Source organism: Oryctolagus cuniculus, chromosome 1 (assembly GCF_051225735.1).
Source record: "Oryctolagus cuniculus isolate XC-2025 breed Fujian yellow rabbit chromosome 1, ASM5122573v1, whole genome shotgun sequence".
NCBI lineage: Eukaryota > Metazoa > Chordata > Mammalia > Lagomorpha > Leporidae > Oryctolagus > Oryctolagus cuniculus.
In genome coordinates this window covers 198,101,015-198,119,981 of record NC_142867.1, presented here as the reverse complement: position 1 = coordinate 198,119,981, position 18,967 = coordinate 198,101,015, and the positions used below count along the sequence as shown (strand labels likewise).

The 18,967-nt window shown below is 45.4% G+C and overlaps 1 protein-coding gene and 1 long non-coding RNA gene across 8 annotated transcripts in view; one reads left to right on the top strand and one right to left on the bottom strand.

Moving 5' to 3' along the window:
* The window catches only part of LOC138844626 (uncharacterized), a 108,082-nt gene that overhangs the window by 1,393 nt on the left and 87,722 nt on the right, over nt 1-18,967 (bottom strand). For 2 of the 3 annotated variants that reach the window (XR_016210681.1, XR_016210667.1), the window contains one exon: nt 10,494-12,158. This is a non-coding gene — a long non-coding RNA (uncharacterized LOC138844626). Of the gene's footprint in view, nt 1-9,007; nt 9,090-10,493; nt 12,159-18,967 lie in introns of those variants that run through there. The other variant, XR_016210668.1, reaches the window with a different exon arrangement.
* SPATA31F3 (SPATA31 subfamily F member 3) overlaps nt 1-18,967 on the top strand; it is a 56,559-nt gene that overhangs the window by 11,249 nt on the left and 26,343 nt on the right. The window lies entirely within an intron of this gene.

The following is an 18,967-nucleotide window of genomic DNA, read 5'->3' as shown; positions in this document are numbered from 1 at the left end:
CTCGAACCGGCACCCATATGGGATGCTGGCACCTCAGGAGGAGGCTTAGCTACTATATCATAGCACCGGTCCCCAGAAGGAATTTTTAGTCTGGACTCTGTGTGTGCTCTTTGTGCATGAGAGAGCCCAAATCATAAACAGTTTTGAAGTTCTTTGATGATTATTGGGCACACTCTTGTACATGTTGTTAATCTGCTTTAAAAGGTTCTATGCCTCATGGGAAGAGACTGGGAACTAATTAAAGTGTCTGGAAGCCCCTGGAACCAGTGAATGGTCTTCTGAGAGAACTCCTATTTACAACAAAATCTCCAGGAATTGGAATGAAGTGTTAGAGTTAGCGATCTACTAGCTTGAGAACAAACTCCAGGGTATTGTTACCCTTAAGACAGGACAGCCAGGTCTAGTTACTAGGCAAGGTTCCTGTTATGTAGTGGCCCCTGTGGGTGTATTTATTATTATGAAATACCTGAGACAGCCTAAATAAATAAGAGAGGTTATTTTGGCTCACAGTTTTAGGGGTTCACAGTCTAAGATCTGCTGGGCACAACTGGTGGCAAGTGGTGGCATTCTTACTGGCAGAGTCCTGAGGTGGCACAGAGCATCACATGGCAAGAGACATGCATCACACATGTCTCTGTTTGCCTTTACCCTTATAAAGCCACCAGGATTCAATTATAGGGGCTCTCTACCCTAACAACGCAATCCAACCCAATTACTTCCCAAAGGTCCTACCTCCAAAGACCATATAATTTGATTAAGTCTCCACCTTCTTCATACCATTAATATAAGACTTTGGGGATGAAAATGTATGAGTTTGGGGGCCAAATCATATTCAAACTATGGCAATGGGCAAGTAGTAAACAAAGATAATAGACCTGGGAGAAAGGACTCTCTGAGCTGACATGGATTATGCCTAGAATTGGAGTATAGAAATGAAAATGTCATCATCTAATGTAAAATACAGGTGAATATGAGTGGATTTACCATGAAGTGACTTGCACAGACCCCTTCCAAAGCCAGGGGAAAGGCTTAGCAATATTATCTTAGTAATAGTTTTCCTTGAAGAAGTCCTTACAGACACACATGTACATACACACATAACCAAGCTGCGTAAGGTTCAGCACTTGTAAAACCTACATCTGCCTCTGCCTTGAGTACATCAACAATCACAGCATGTTGTGATAAAGTGTCAAAAAGACATTCTCATAGTTCTTAGAAACATTAAGAAAGGCATCCTGCTCAAGATCGAGTTTGAGTAGAGAGAATATTCATGGTCTAGGAAGGCAGGATTTTTGTCTTTTATCATCATGTATTCTCTAGTCCTTTAACATTGCTTGGCTCATATGAAATGGAGAATACACATTTTGTTGAATGAATAGGAGTGAGCTGGAGTAGACAGTTGGGGAGAGAGTATGTACAAAGGGCTAGCAACCTAATGAGGTAGTTGCCTGTTGGGGGAATGGTGGGTGCTCAGATTTTGGAGTGTCCTGTAGTCCATAGTGAAACCGCTGAAGTCTTTAAGCTTGGGAGTGAATAATCTAATTTGATTTTAGGAAGCTGTATGCAGAATAGAGGAGAATGGATTTTTATTTGAGTTAGTAAACTGCAGTAGCACAGTCAAGTGGTTTGCAATCTGAACTAAGATAATGTCATTGTAGATAAGATATTGTAAAGATAAGAAAATACTCAATAAACAACTTAGGAAGTAAAATAACACATAATAGGCACAATATTATTGAACTGTGAACATTCTGGAATATTGAATCCAACTAAAGACACATTATTTTTTTCACTCCTTAAACAAATATCTATTTTTAAAATGGAGACACAAAAGTTCTGTTGTTTCTCTCTTTTAAAAAAAGATTTGAGACCAGCGCCGTGGCTCACTAGGCTAATCCTCTACCTGTGGCACCAGCACACCGGGTTCTAGTCTCAGTCAGAGCTCCGGATTCTGTCCCGGTTGCCCCTCTTCTTGTCCAGCTCTCTGCTGTGGCCCGGGAAGGCAGTGGAGGATGGCCCAAGTGCTTGGGCCCTGCACCTGCATGGGAGACCAGGGGGAAGCACCTGGCTCCTGGCTTCGGATCAGCGCAGTGCGCCTGCCACAGTGCGCCGGCTGCAGCGGCCATTGGGGGGTGCACCAACAGAAAAAAGGAAGACCTTTCTCTCTGTCTCTCTCTCACTGTACACTCTGCCTGTAAAAAAAAAAAAAAAAGATTCGAAAGGCAGAGAGAGAGAGACAGAGAAAGAGATCTTATATCTGCTGGTTCACTCCCCAAATGGCTGCAACAGCCAGGGCTGGGCCAGTCCAAAGCCATGAGCCAGGAGCTTCTTCTGGGTCTCCCACATGAGTGTCAGGAGCCCAAGGAGTTGTCCCATCTTCTGCTTCTTTCCTAGGTGCATCATCAAGGAGCAGGATCAGAAGTGGAGCAGCTGGGACCTAAACAGGAGCCCATATGAGATGCTGGCGCTGCAGGCTGTGACTTTACCTGCTGTGCCACAGTGCTGGCCCCAAATGTTCTCTTCTTTCTTGTAGTGATCTTTATTTTTAAAAATGTCCTTTATTTATTTGTGAGGCAGAGAGATAGGGAGATGGAGAGGGGAAGAGAGACAGAGCTTCCACCTGCTGGTTCACTCCCCAAGCGCTAGCAATAGCCAGGGCTAGAAAGGCTGAAGCCAGGAGCAAGGGACTCAGTCCAGATTTCTCATATGGTTGACAGGAACCCAATCACTTGAGTCATCATAGGTTTCTTCCCAGAGTCTACATTAGCAGGAAGCAGGAGCCAGTGGTGGGTGCTGAACCCAGACACTCTGATGTGGGTATCTCAACTGGCATTTTAACTGCTATGCCAAATTTCCATCCCAACAAATATTTATTGCATACCTACTATGTACCAGGGCACATATGTGTTAGACATTTAGGATAAAATGATGAGCAATTTAATAATATTCTTGGTTGGTGTCTGTGATAGATACAGACAAGTAACTTGCCAATTACAATGCTAAGTTGTGACAAATGCTATAAAGATGTTTAAGGTGTTAAGAAACACGTAGGAGAAGTACCTACACAGGCTTGTGTGGTGGCAAAGGTTGAAACAAGATGGCTGGAAGTTACACAAGTGAAGAGGTTTTGGTGTGATGGGGGAGGGAAAGGAAAGACTCTGAAATGACTGGCAAGGTCTAGGGGAGGCAGACATAATGTGGGCTAGGGAGCCATTAATGGAGATATGGACCCAGGCACTCACAGGAGGAGTTCTGCTGTGTTCAGTTCTGCTGTGTTAGTGTTGAGCTGCCTATGAGACATCCAGATGGAGAGGAAGGATATATGGATTAGGAGTTCACAAGAGAGGTCAGGACTGGAGAGAGCATCAGTGTGGTTTATGCAGCAATGGACATAATTGAGATAATCCACAGAGATTTGACAGAAAGAACATGGAAGGAGCCAAGGACAGATTATTTTAAGGGGCCAGAAAAAGAAGAAAAGTCTTGGAAAGAGACTGAAGAAGTTATTGTACAGGAAGAAGAATCAGGAGAGCGTGATATCTGTCGCTCCCCCTCTTCATGGAGGAACGACACAGGACCCTGCGCTGTTCTTTCGTCTGCTCGGCCCTCCCCGGGTTTGCTGCTGGTTCTTCCCGGGTTGGCTACTATCCCTTCCACCTCCGTGGAAGGGCGGTTCCCCCTGCCACATTCCCCACTTCCGCAGGGGAGTGGCACACCGCCGGCCGGCTCTTCTCGGGGGCTGCACAGGTGTTCCTTCAGCTAGATGTTCCCCTTAGATGTTCCCCATAGATGTTCCTGGTGCATGCCGTCTCTCTCCTCCTTTATAGTCCTCCTCCGCCAATCCTAACTCGGCTGCCCACACGCCGAGTACGCTGCTCTCCTCCAATCAGGAGCAAGTCCTACAGTTTATTAGTTGAACTGGAGGCAGCTGTGCGGAAGCTGTTTACTTCTCTCCCAGCGCCATATTGTGGGAGAGCAGATGCATAGAATAAGTCCTAATTCGAGTAACTTAGTCTAGTCCGGATTGCTCCCCACAGATCCCCCTTTCTTTTTATTTTTTAGCGTTGATACGCGCCTGTCTTCGGTGTCCCGCGGCACACACTCTGCTCTACTTGCTAGAGTTGCCACAGGCTCTTACAAGTCCTATCAATCAGGAAAACCGAATCCGGGTCCTCTCTTCGCCATTGTGAGGAGGTTTTTAGGCGCTGATGCGTGCCTGTGTTCGGTGCCCTGCAGCGCATGCTCTGCTCTGCCCGCAGGGGCTTACAAAACCTATCAGGCAAACCGAATCCAAGCCTTCTCATTGCCGTATTGTGGGGGAGACTTATTAGTGTTGGTTTGTGCCTATCTTCGGTGACCTGCAGCTCATGCTTTGGTCGAGCTGCTTGCTTGGTGCTTACCGCCTTAATTAGGCAGACCGAATCCAAGCTTTCTCATTGTTGTATCGTGGGGAAGCCTTACTGATGTTAATTCGTGCCTGTCTTCGGTGACCTGCGGCGCATAAGCTGCTAGCCGCCCAGGTGCTCATCGCCTCACTTAATCAGGCAGACCGAATCCAAGCTTTCTCATTGGCATGTTGAGGGGAGGCCTTTCTATTTCTCTATTTCTCTATCTCCGGGCATTCCTATTTCTCCCATTTTACTTCTATCTTCCAACATTCCTATTTCTCTCATCTTACTTCTAAACTTCTGTTTCTCTTATCCCTGCGGCTTCCCGGCGGCGCTCGCCCCGAGGCTGCTTCTCGGCACCTCGCCCCGCGGCAGCTTCACGGCTCTGCGCGGCTTCCCGGCGCCTCGCCCCGCCGGCGGGTTCCCGGCTCTGCGCGGCTTCCCGGCGCCTCGCCCCGCCGGCGGGTTCCCAGCTCTGCGCGGCTTCAGCCCGCGCGCCTCTCTCATCTGCGCAGCTTCCCGGCTTTGCGCGGCTCGGCTTCGCGCGCTCCGCGGTCTCCACGCTTAACCCTTTCGCGTCTAAACCACGGCCTACGCCAGCGTTCCCTATCTATTCACGCCCCGTGCTCTCTCTGCACGCGGCGGCTTCCGCGAGTAACACAGCGTAGCTTGCGTCTCCACCACTAGCATTCAATCCAAGTTCCCCGGGCTAGCCTGGCGAATTCAACCCAGCGTACGTCTCCGCCCCACGATTTGGCTTCCCGTCCTTTGCTCCCCGGGCTAATCAGACGGATCCCAATCTGGCTTACGTCTCAGCTTCTGGTTTCAACTTTTCGCCCCCTATTCCCGGGCTAACTTGAGAATCCCAAAGTGGCTTTCGTATCCGCCTCGGCCTGCCCCCCACGGCTTCAATTTCCCTAACATTTTTCTCTACCTGGTATGTTTCCCCAAGCTTTCTTCCAACAATATTCCTCCCTCATTTCTCCTGGCCTCTCCCCACAGTCCGCGTCCGAGTCTGTTTGTTCTAGCTTTCACTTTCGCTTTCGACCTTAGAGATTTCTCCCAGCTTCCCCCCGTAGTCCGTATCCGAATCTATGCCTAGGCTTTCAATAGCTTCTTCCGGCACCCTTTTCGTCCGGCTTTTCCCTAGGCTGTTTGCTAGTCTCTCTCTCTCCGGTATTTTCCCTAGGCTGTTTGCTAGTTTCTCTCTCCGATATTTTCCCTAGTTCTTCCCGTTTCTTCCCTCCTAAGTTTCCTATCCGTCCTGGTTTCCTATCCGAGTCACGGCACCATTATGTCGCTCCCCCTCTTCATGGAGGAACGACACAGGACCCTGCGCTGTTCTTTCGTCTGCTCGGCCCTCCCCGGGTTTGCTGCTGGTTCTTCCCGGGTTGGCTACTATCCCTTCCACCTCCGTGGAAGGGCGGTTCCCCCTGCCACATTCCCCACTTCCGCAGGGGAGTGGCACACCGCCGGCCGGCTCTTCTCGGGGGCTGCACAGGTGTTCCTTCAGCTAGATGTTCCCCTTAGATGTTCCCCATAGATGTTCCTGGTGCATGCCGTCTCTCTCCTCCTTTATAGTCCTCCTCCGCCAATCCTAACTCGGCTGCCCACACGCCGAGTACGCTGCTCTCCTCCAATCAGGAGCAAGTCCTACAGTTTATTAGTTGAACTGGAGGCAGCTGTGCGGAAGCTGTTTACTTCTCTCCCAGCGCCATATTGTGGGAGAGCAGATGCATAGAATAAGTCCTAATTCGAGTAACTTAGTCTAGTCCGGATTGCTCCCCACAATATCAGAAGATCAGAGCAAAGAGTCGGAGGAAGGCAGAAGGAGAAGAGAGCAATGGGTGAACAACTCAGGAGCTGCTGCTGAGTTCCAGGGAATGAGGATTGAAAACAATATTCACCGGATTAGGTGACGAGGGTGTGTTGCTGGGGACTTGGCAAGATTCATTTCAGTGGAAGAGCTGATGGCAGAAATCAGGCTTGGTTATTCTAGGAAGTACTAGGGAATTCTGAGTGTGCCCCACCAGTATCTAGCAGCATGCTGGTTGTCCAAATTAGAGGAAACTGCTGGACACATCATGCTTAGCCAAGTTTTGCCACATGCCTAATTCTCACATGGAAAATGTCTCTCATCAAGGTTACAAATGACAATGAGGACATATACTAGGTATCTTGCATAGAGAGAGGAGAATGAAGAGGATTTTCTTTATCATAATCTGCCTGTAGAGGACTTTATTGTGTCTCTGGTTTTTCCTTTATTTTATATAAATTTACATACTCTGAAGAAAATGATTGCAAAGGGCAGGGAAGGGTATGTGTGTCTATTTTGCAGGCTTCTGGGTTGGGATTTGAATGAAAAGGAAGGGACAAGTCCCCAGAAGACAACTGTAAAACCACAGTCTTCTGTATTCCTTGTGCCTCTACTCAAGCATCTACTCAAGATTTACCATTTGTATTGAATCAGTTTGCACAGCCTGTGTAAAATAATCAATAGTAGACTCAAGAGGGAGTTGAGGTTCCATTTCTAGCCCTCAAAATTATTGAATGTAACCAAAATTTTTATTCTGAAAAACCAATATTCACATTTATTCAATGGTTTTCAAGAACTCCAGAGAATAGAGGAATTATGAATGTTAATAAGATGACATCTGTGGATTTTTAAAAGCACTTTGGCCTCACATAGTGGACACAAACTGACCACAAGGGAGGCAGTATATCATGGTGGTAAAGAGCTGAGTGGAGTTGGAGAGGTCTATATTAGGATCCCCAAACTGCATTTGGTGGATGTGTGTCCTTAGGGATGATTTCTTAATATCTCTGAGTCCCAGTCCCTTCCTCAAGTGTGATTAAATAAAATAATGCATGTGAAGCTCTTACAATGATTGCCATAAAGTATATACTAAGAAATGTCAGTTGATATATTGCGCAAAACTATGAAATTATTAGTGCTGGAATTCAAATTTTACAAGCACTGCTATGTCCTTTATGTTATACTCTCTCTAAACCTATAGCCATATAGGTTTAGAAGCCATATAGGTTTAGAGAGATATAGTAGGGATGGTATATAGTTTTATCCACTGTTTATGATTATTTACTACTTTGGAAATACAGGTTTTTTTTAAAGATTTATTTATTTATTTGAAAGGCACAGTTACAGAGAGACAGAGGCAGAGAGTCTTCCATCCGCTGGTTCACTCTCCAGATGGCCGCAATGGCTGGAGCTGTGCCAATCCGAAGCCAGAAGCCAGGAGCTTCTTCTAGGTCTCCCACGCAGGGGCATGAGCCCAAGGTCTTAGGCCACCTTCCACTGCTTTCCCAGGTCGCAGCAGAAAGCTGGATTGGATATGGAGTAGCCAGGACATGAACTGGCGCCCATATGGGATGCTGGCACAGAAAAATAGACTTTCTTGTTCTTCCATTGACTCTTTATCATTATTATTATTATTGGACAGGCAGAGTTAGACAGTGAGAGAGAGAGAGACAGAAAGGTCTTCCTTCAGTTGGTTCACCCCTCAAATGGCCGCTGCCATTGACTCTTAATATTCCCTCTATTATCTCAAATTTATTCATCAGGTCAATTGCCAGATATCTGTGCTCTCTTTCACTTACAAAGATAAAATCCCAATTCTACAATCTGGGAAAAGGAAAACAAATTGAGCCATTAGGCTCGAGATATCAAAAGTGGAGCTGCATGTAGGGTTTGTGTGTGTGTGTGTGTGTGTGTGTGTGTGTGTGTTTTTACAGGTAGAGTTATAGACAGTGAGAGAGAGACAGAGATAGGTCTTCTTCCGTTGGTTCACTCCCCAAATGGCCCGCGCTGCACCAATCCAAAGCCAGGAGCCAGGTGCTTCCTCCTGGTCTCCCATACAGTGCAGGGGCCCAAGCACTTGGGCCATCCTCCACTGCCCTCCCAGGCTACAGCAGAGAGCTGGACTGGAAGAGGAGCAACCGGGACTAGAACCTGGCGCCCATATGGGATGCCGGCGCCGCAGGCAGAAGATTAACTAAGTGAGCCACATGCTGGCCCTGCATGTAGGTTTAAAAAATAATAATAATAATAATCTCGTGCCCACGCCACGGCTCACTAGGCTAATCCTCTGCCTTGTGGCGCTGGCACACCGGGTTCTAGTCCCGGTTGGGGCGCCGGATTCTGTCCCGGTTGCCCCTCTTCCAGGCCAGCTCTCTGCTGTGGCCAGGGAGTGCAGTGGAGGATGGCCCAAGTGCTTGGGCCCTGCACCCGCATGGGAGACCAGGAGAAGCACCTGGCTCCTGCCATCGGATCAGCACAATGCACCGGCCGGCCTTAGCGCGCCAGCTGCGGCAGCCATTGGAGGGTGAACCAACGGCAAAAAGGAAGACCTTTCTCTCTGTCTCTCTCTCACTGTCCACTCTGCCTGTAAAAAAAAAAAATCTGATCTGATTTTTCCTTCTCGTGGCCTCTTTCACTCCTATTGCCACTTGGTTTCCTGCATACAAGAGAACGGTGGGGAATAGGGCTGGTGGGAACATTGGAACAGTGTCATGATTATGTTATCCCAGCTTAGCAGTCCCAGAGAAAAGAAGCCTGTCTCCCAACATCAGTGTACAGTTTAAGGTTGATTGCAGTGACTTACATCATGTGCCCATTACTGGGATGACCTCTGTAGCCAGAGGGTGGGGCTCTATGAAGGGTAGGTCTGGGTCCCAGGCCAGCTCCTGAGAAGGAAAGGAGGATGCTGTAAGTGGCAGCTCCGTGAGAACCACATGGCATACAGTGGAGGAAGCTCTCTAAAGGGAAGCATTGCTTGTTAGTACAAGGGAAAGGAATTGAGGGGGAGATAAAAAACCAAACACATCTCTACTCCATACTCTGAACTGAATTATCTCATTTCTTTGGACTTAGGAGTTCCTGGTTTCTCTTTGTTTCATTTCTTTCACTTATCCATCACAGCAAATTAATTACTATTTTCTGATGATTTTTCCTTATAAGTGTTTCTTTTTCTTCTTGCCCATTACAAATGTTATCATATTGGTCCAGTTCTTTGTAGCCTCATACCTGTTTGTGTCAGTAAATTCCGAGTTGGCTTCTCTGCCTTGTCTCTGTAAGACCAATTCCCCTGAATTCTGTAGCTAAATGCAACTTTTTAAAAGTTTTTTTTTATTTGAAAAGCAGAGTGGGAGATAGATCTTCCTTATGCTGTCTCCCATGTGGGTGGCAGGGGGCCATGTATTCTGCTGTCTCCCCAGGTGCATTAGCAGGGAGCAAGATTGGAAGCAAAACAGCTAGAACTTGAACTGACACTCTGATGTGGGATGTGGTGTTGCAGGCAGTGGTTTAACCTGATGCGCCACAAACTGGTCTCTAAATAAAGCAAGGATAGCAGAGAACTGCTTCCTTGCTTTATTTTATTTATTTATTTTTAAAGATTTATTATTTTATTTGAAAACAGAGTAACAGAGAGGCAGAGAGAGAGAAAGAGAGAGAGAAAGTCTTCATCTGCTGGTTCACTCCCCAAATGGCCATAATGGCTGGAGCTGGGCTGATCTGAAGCCAGGAGCCAGGAGCCAGGAGCCAAGAGCTTCTTCCAGGTCTCCCACATGGGTGAAAGAGCCCAAAGACTTGGGCCATCTTGCACTGCTATCCCAGGCACATTAGCAGGGAGCTGGATCAGAAGTAGAGCATCTGGGACACAAACTGGTGCCCATATGGGATGCCAGCACTGCAGGCTGCAGCTTTACCCACTAAGCCACAGTGCCAGCCACGAAATACAACTTCTTAAACCACCAACTTCACCATCATTATCATAAAAATAGTAATGTTGGTATTTATTTAAGTTTTGTTCACTTTTTAAGGTACTTTTACATGTTATCACAGAATGGTACTATATAGAAGTATAATTTTTGATTCATAATTTATTGGCTTTTATATTAACCTATAATCATACCCATAAGCTTGTAAAACACCAAATTAACATATTTAAATGAGTATGAAAGTGAGTATAGAATCTGACTGGAATAAGTAATAATGTCAATAGTGTCAATCACATGAAGAATAATTTGTTTTATAGGCCAGATGTTGTTGAAACTGTTTGTGAATGGCATAGAAGGAATCTGTTTCTATTTTTTTTTTTAAAAAAGATTTATTTATTTTTGAAAGGCAGAGTTACAGAGAGAGAGAGAGAGGTCTTCTATTCGCCGGTTCACTCCTCAAATGGCTGTGATGGCCAGAGCTGGGCTGATCTGAAGCCAAGAACCAGGAGATTCTTCTGGGTCTCCCACATGAGTGCAGGGGCCCAAGGACTTGGGCCATCTTCTACTGCTTTCTCAGGCCATAGCAGAGCGCTGGATTGGAAGTAGAGCAGCCGAGACTAGAACCGGTGTCAATATGGGATGTCGGCGTTGCAGGTGGCCCCACCTATTGATTTCATTTTGACATTTTCTTAGATGATCCAATCAACACACATGTTCCAAGAAATCTGGTGGTAAAATAGGGTTCTGGGTACGAATCACTCATTGTCTGGTAGGCAAAGATTACCACTCCCTCTTGGGTGTTATGTAGAGCATAGATAGTCCCTGGTGGTGCAGTAGATAAAGATTTCATTGAAAGTGACCTGAGAAAACTTCCTGGTTAGAAGGATTGCATTTGCTAGTGCAATGATAAGTCATTCTGAAGATATGAGGGAGCAATATGCACAGTGGAGTAGGCTAGCTCCTGCTAAATTGATTTTATGTTCTGTAGAGGGATAATGAGAATCGAAGAGCCATTAACAAAGAGTTAAAGCCTGGAGCAAGGAGTGGACACATATGAGCACCAAACAGATGTTCTAGTAGTTAGGATGGCAAAGCTCCAGAGACTGAAATCATCAGTCAAGGCAAGTCTGTTAATCTTAGGTCAGGGCCCTGGCTGGGAAAACCTAGGACCATGACATACAGAATAGAGGCATCTGGACGGATGCTTCTGGAGATATAGGCCCTGAGAACATTTTGAATTCTAAAAATGTGCATAAGTGATCTACTCTTCTCTAGTAAGAGCTGTCACTTCTGTATTGGTAGATATTGCAAGTATATGTGGCATCAGGTGGCCCCTTCAGGAGCCCTACTTCCTGTCCCATCTGTTAGGCCAATATTTTAGGGTTAAATACCAGTATGACCTGGCTGAGAAGTGCTGAACCTAGTAATGGAAGAAAGATGATATATTCATCTAAAAGAATTAAGACATACTGGTAGAAGCAAGGTGGTATATCTAGATGTGTTTTGAGGGTACTTCATCGAAGGAGTTGGAATATAAGACTGGGTAAGCAAGAATCCATTGACTTGTGGACAATTTTGAGGGAGGAGGGAACATAGGATTTAACACTGGCAAGAATCCTAGAGGATGGGTCATTCTTAGAGGCTCAAAGGTTGAGTGGAGTAGAAATACTTGAGCTGTGCTGGCAGATGGCAGGAAAAATAGGCTGAGGAAAGTCAGCAAACAAGAATGGCTGTTGTGTGTGGCCACAAAACACACTAGGTGATCATGTTCTGTGGGAGACCCCAGAAGATACAGCATACACCCCTATCAGGAAAGCGCCGGTGAGAGGGGCGCTGGCATCACAGTGGTGATGTCTGCTGTTGGTCATGCCGAAAGCCAGAGTCAGTTGCAGAGCTGGGTTCTTCAGTATCCATGGGATGATGAGTTTCAGTGTAAAAGACATCATGGTAACAGTGACAACCCTCAGGGTCTGAGGGGCAACCAAGGGGCTTCAGCTGCAGGGAGTTGTCGAGATGGATTCGAGCATGGTATTTCTAGGAGAAAAACAAGAAGCAATACAATGGCAAATATGAGGATACTTCAAAAAGTTTGTGGAAAATGGAATTAAAAGGTAAGGTTTAATTAGGGAGGAAGGCCAAGTAGAAACATTTTAAACTGTTCTCTCACCTTTCCTTCTCTCCCAGCCAAAACAGTAAGTCATAAACGATATCACACCCTGAGTGGATCCTGGAGAATGACTGAAGATTATTGCAGGCTTAAACACGCAGTAACTTCAACCACAGCTTATGTGCCAGATTTAATCTTCTTGCTAAATTGCTAGGGCAGATTGCTAAGTTTTCAGGCACATGGTATGTTCCCAGAATATGACAAAACAATTCTTTTCCATTTGTATCAGGAGAGTATCAGCAAGAGTTCGTGGTCATGTGAGACGGCAAGCAATATTTACAATTTTCCCTTGCGGCTATATTAACTTTCTTGCTGTCATAATATAATTTGGTGAGATCCGGACCACCTGGACATCCCACAGACCCACCACACTGCTCCATTTAATTGATGGCATGCAGATGTGCTCCATAAGGTGGGAGAGAGATGGCCCTTTCAGTGAAGTTTTGAGCATTCCAATGGTTAGAGGCATGTTGGGATAGCTCTGCAAGGTAAAATACAAGGTGCACATCTTGTACCCTTTCCCATAGAGATGGAAGCACAGTGCCCTTAGACCTCTTTGGTATCTGGAAGCAACTTGTTCTACACCTAGGAATGTGGCTGTGGTTTGTCTACTAGGTAACATGGAAGGCTGCTAGCTTTGAGTGGAACCTGGAAAAGAAAAGAGCCCTGTATTAGGTTCAGGGGGTGGTGTGGTCAGTTCTGCCAGTTCTGGGGGAGTCTTAGGGTGTTGGGAATATCAATGGTAGGAAAAGATGCAGTGTGAAGCTTCTTTTAAGCTCCAGTGTGGGAATACTGCAGACTCCTGGGATTGTGGCGACTGCTGCATCTGAAAACACTGTCCTATTTTCTCGGAAGCCACACTTACCGTGGTCAGCCAGTGGTAGCACACAGTGGAAATACTATGGCAGGCCCATTCTTCAGATTTTCAGCAACAGAATCCAATGCTGACTCCTTGACGTGGCACTATTTCTACCTTCGTCATTCTGATTTCCATTAATTTTTTTTGAGAACTCTTGTTTACCCTAGATTATTGCCATGGACTCGGGAATCACTTTATCTTTTCGCTGAAATGCTTTTGCTTACCAGTAGGGAGGCAGCTTCCACAGTGTATTTGTATCATAATTTAACCCTTTCTCATCTTATCTTCATCTCCCTCTTTTAAAAAAAGGTTTATTTATTTATTTGAAAGGCAGAGTTACAGGGAGAAAGGGAGAGAGACTGAGAGAATCGTCCATTTGCTGGCAGCAACTTAACACACTGTGCCACATTGCCAAATTTTTTTTTTGTAAGGAGATCCACGAGACAAAAATACACTTCTCTATTCTGTAACCCCTTTCAGTTTATGACTCTGTTCTTTCAAGCAAAACTCTTATCTGTGCAAGCTGTCTCCACTGCCTCTCTTCCCATTCTCTCTTGAACCCACCACATCAATGAGACCCTCAGTCCTACCATTCCACTCACAGTGCTCTTGTGAAGGTCCCCAGTGGCCTTCAGGCTATAAAACACAGCGGTCAATTCTCGGTCCACATCTCTCTCTCTCTCTCTCTTTTTTTTTTTTTTTTTTTAAATTTCACAATAGAGTTAGACAGTGAGAGAGACTCAGAGAAAGGTCTTCCCTTTGCTGGTTCACTCCCCAAATGGCCGCCACGGCCGGAACTAAGCAGAACCAAAGCCAGGAGCCAGGTGCTTCCTCTCAGTCTCCCATGCAGGTGCAGGGGCCCAAGCACTTGGGCCATCCTCCACTGCCTTCCCGGGCCACAGCAGAGAGCTGGACTGGAAGAGGAGCAGCCGGGACTAGAACTGGTGCCCATATGGGATGCCGGTGCCGCAGGCAGAGGATTAATCAAGTGAGCCACGGCGCCAGTCCCTCAATCCACATCTTATGTGTCCTCTAGGCCACATTAACATAGGTGGTCACTCCCTCTGCCCCTAAAAGATGATCTTCACTAGGTTTGGAGATACAACATTCCCTGAGTTTTCTGCCTATGTCATGAGCTGCTCCTTCTCATATTTCTTATCTATGAATGTTGACTCAAGACTCAAACCTTTCCTCTGTGTTTGTACCCTGAGGTGTCAACAAACTACTCCTCTAAGGACTAGAGAGCAAACATTTTCAGCTTTTGGGCTATAGGAGTTCTGTTGCAACCATTCAAGAAGTTGTCTGTACACTGTACCTAAGTGAATGTTGAATCGATCATTGTCATGATGACCACATTTATTCAGTGCTTATTTGCCTCACATTCCTAAATAATTTATCAAGCTAATATTTTTAAAAAGATTGTATTTATTTATTTGAAAGGTAGAGTTACAGAGAGAGGGAGAGACAGAGAGAAAGGTCTTCCATCCACTGGTTCACTCCCCAAATGACCACAACGTCCGGAGCTAAGCCAATCTGAAGCCAGGAGCTTCTTCCAGGTCTGCCACAGTAGGTGCAGGGCCCCAAGCGCTTGGGCCATCTTCTGCTTTCCCAGGCCATAGCAGAGAGCTGGATTGGAAGAGGAGCAGCTGGGACACAAACCAGCATCCATACGGGATGCTGGCACTGCAGGCAGAGGATTAACCTACTGCGCCACAGTGCCAACCCCCAGCCTAGTATTTTAGTACGACTACCTGAGCACTGCTGAAACTCCAGGGGAGGAAAATTTCCCTTGCTATGTAGGGAGGTCAGGGAGTTATATTCTGAAAGGTCTGTATACTTTTCCAGGCCCTTGTGCCCAATTGTGTTTATAAGTCAGGGATTCTGAAAAGCTCAAGGCTCAGACAGACTTCTTTTTTTCATTTATAATGTGAGCATCCAGCCATTGCCGACCACCTTGGAGTGAGAAGTGCTGAGGGTAATTAGGAGTAGGTGGGGTTTAGGCAGCAGCTGGGGGGAATGAAGGATGGCTTCTCAGTGGAATCTGAGAAAGAGTGAGGCTACTTTATTGATTGAGATTTGATGATTAAATTCCCCAAAGTGAATTTTGAGAGACAGCTGCACACAGAATAGAAATAGTGATTAGAACTAATTACTGTGCTTGTAGATGTTTTGCATTTCTACAGCACTCTGTATTTACAAAGGATTTTGTAATCACTTATTAACTCTCCCCTACTGCAGCCTTGTGACACGAGCATTATTACACATGTTTGTATTTGCCTTCTGGGAAAAATCTGGGCTGCTGTGGCCTCATAACAGGTTTGAGGACTCGAAAATCCTCATGGCCGCTCTTGTACTCATTCACTGTGTGCTTTGGGAATCCAAATAATGAGAACTTGAACATTGTCTTCCTCTATTATTTTACTATGAAGAATAACTCAGGAAAATGGTTTGGTGCTTTGCTAAGTGAAAAAGATACATTATCATGTGAGTACCTAATAGCAACGCTAGCCTCTCTGGACCTCAGTTCCCTCCAGGTTTTTTTAGAAATGAAATTAATAATAGGGTCTATATCATAGATTTGCACATCAAGTGCTTAGCCTACGGCTGAAACAGAGCCACTCTCTAATGCCTTTGATGTTGACTTTATCGGGCTCCACTCTCTCTCCCTTATCTTGCAGTTCCTCTGGTTTCACTTTGATTATTACATCTCAACTCCTCACTAAAGATTAACTCACTAAATGAAGGGGAAGGTGCATGAGTCAGGCCAACCCCACATAACCCCAGATCACAAGAGTCAGAATTCAATTATCACACCTCTATAGTTAACATCCTAATGCTAGACTCCATTTTTAGATGCTTCACAGAAATCCCAGGTGCTGATCAAACAAGGTAATAGCCGATCTATTTAAAGACCCTAAACAGACTGCAGCCCACTTTGCCATCCCAGCATCTTCAGAAGAACATGCTGGCCTCCTATTGCTGACCAAAGGAAAGCCATGAGCACTGTAGACCAACCAGAGACCCACACGTGGGCTGATCATGCACTACTCAGCTCCCACTTTAATCTGCAAGATTTACCACTCCTAATCCTTCGAGGAGTCCTGGAGTTGAGAGAGAGCTGCCCAATTCCTTCCTGTAAACAAAACAGTTTACAGGAACACTTACTTTCAACAAACACTTACTTTCTTCCAACCTCCCGCTGTCAGTGATTGGATTGCTGTGCACTGGGCACGCAGATCCAGGGTTTGGGGTTCTGCAGTTGGGCCTATTAAATCAATAAATGATTAATAAATGTTAGCCATTATAAATATGAGAATCCTGTGTGATATATTCATTCTCATTGCCTCCGCTTTCCTGCTTTGTGTTCTTGACTTTGGATGAAGATGCGTACAGATATGTAGTCACATATTTGCAGTATTTACTGAATGACTATCATTTATCAGGCATTCTTCTAGTTAGTAGCAACAGATATGGTAGTAAACAAAACAGAAGTTCCTGCCCTCGTGAAACTTATATTCTGGAGTGATGGTGTGGGATTGATGTTATTATGGTGGAGGCACTTACATTCTAGTGGGAGTTAGACGGAGATAGAGAAGAGAAACAGTGATTAGGGTATGTTTCAAAATTGTATGAAGACTTTTTTCTGAATTGCTATATAATAACAGTATTTTATCATAGTGATAGGTAAGTATATTTTTATAAGCTATCCTTTAAAATTTGTCTATCTTATTTTTTTTAATTTGAGAGGCAGAGAGGGAGAGAGAGAGAGACAGAGTTCCCATCCACTTGGTTCACTCTCCAAATGCCCACAGTGACCCCAGGCAAGGCCGGTGGTCTAAGGGTTTCCTACATGGATGGTGGGGCCCCAACTCCTTGAGTTATCACCACTGCTTCCCAGGATCTGCATTAGCAGGAAGCTGGAATCAGAAAGAGCTGAAACTTGGAACCCAGGCACTTTGATATGGGATGCTGGCATCCCAGCTGGCTTTTTTAAAAAAAGATTTATTTATTTGAAATGGGGGGAGGGGAGAGAGAGAGAGATCTCTTTTCCATTTGCTACTTCACTCCACAAATGCCCACAACAGCCAGGGCTGGACCAGGCCAAAGCCAGGAGCCCGGAGCTCCACTGAATCTCCCAACTGAGTGGCAGGAACTAAGTTAGAAGCTGGATCAAAAGTGTGGAGCAGCCAGGACTTGAACCAGGCACTCCAGTGTGGGATGCTGCATACTTAGTGGTTATTTAACACACTGCATGACAAAGCCCACCCCCCAATAGGTGTCTACTGTTAGGCCAGATACCCACTCAGCTATTCATTACATTTCAAATTATTTAAGCATATATTTCTGTATTTTATTTTTAAATACTCATATACTTATGAATTCTAAATATTTGAATAAAAGATTATTTATTATACAAGTCTTAATGCCACCATACTACTATTATTCCTTTTAATAAATACAAAATAAACATATACCTTAGCATATATTTGTGCACAGTTCATTCAACATACATCTACGAAGTGTCTATTTTGAGTCAAACATCTAGTCCATGTGAAATTAAATAGTCCTTAAGTCAGGGTACTGAGAGTATGAGTAAAATTAACTAAAAGGTACTGTGACCCCCTTCTCCAGGCATTCCGTACAACAGGATTTTAGAGAAACACAGCTGTCAGGGTCAGCCTGTTTACACCCTGGGGAACCTCAGGGCTCAAGAGATGAGAGTTCCATTCCCTTTTCTGTGCTTGAAACACAACATTCTTGAGTTCTTTCTGCTTTGGGTTTGGAAAAATGGACTCAGTTACCTGACATTTGGGGATGGCAGGATGGGAGCAATGGGAGAGACTATCACAGGAAGGCATTCTGAACTCCCTTAGCCAGGGTCTGTTTTGAAGGGATGAGCTTAGGGGTTGGGGGAGGGAGGGAATATTGGCTATGCAGAAAACCAGGTAAAGATGAGTAGACAGAAGCTGGACTCAATCCTCAGGGCACGCCTGGCAACTGAAGACCAGGGAGAAGGTTCTAGAAGTAGAGAGGAGTTCCAGGCTCTAAACGATTCTCACCCTCAACTGATTCTGGGGAAATAGATGCTCTTGCCCACAACATACCCACACTTTTCTTTCTTTCAGGACATTGGCTTATGTTGTGGTTTGAGATGGAAGCCACAGTTCCTTCCCAGATAAGCTTAAAACAAGTTAATCTTGGGTTCTATAGGCTGAGGGCTGGGCCTGTTGCCCGCTTCCCCACCTTTCACCAATGTCTGTTTTGCCAGACTGAGTTCTTGCCCAGATACATCTCAAGCTGAGGTGTAGTTTCCCAATGTACTCTTCACCCTACAGACGCTGAAGTGAGTTTATGAACCATTTTTAGGCTTTTATGATAAGAATTAGAGTTCTAAAATTCAAAAAGATGCAGACCAGCATTGTGGTGTAGCAGGTAAAGCTACCTCTTGTGATGCTGGAATCCATATCCACTTCCAGCATCCACTTCCAGCCCAGCTCCCTGCTAAAGGCCTGGGAAAAGCAGATGACAGCTCAAGTGCCTGGACCCCTGCCACCCATGTGGGAGACCTGGATGAAGCTCTTGGCTCCCGGCTTCTGCCTGGCCCAGCCCTAGCGGTGTGGCCATCTGGGGAAGTGAACCAGAGAATGGAAGACCTCTCTCTCCATCTCTCCTCTCTATCTGTAACTCTGATTTTCAAATAAAATAAATCTTTTTTTTTTTAATTTAAAAAGATGTCAAAAAGTCGTTTTGACTAGTTTCTCTCCATATCTCTGGCTCTGTCTGAATAGTTGTCAATTTCTTTGTCCTGTGTAAAAA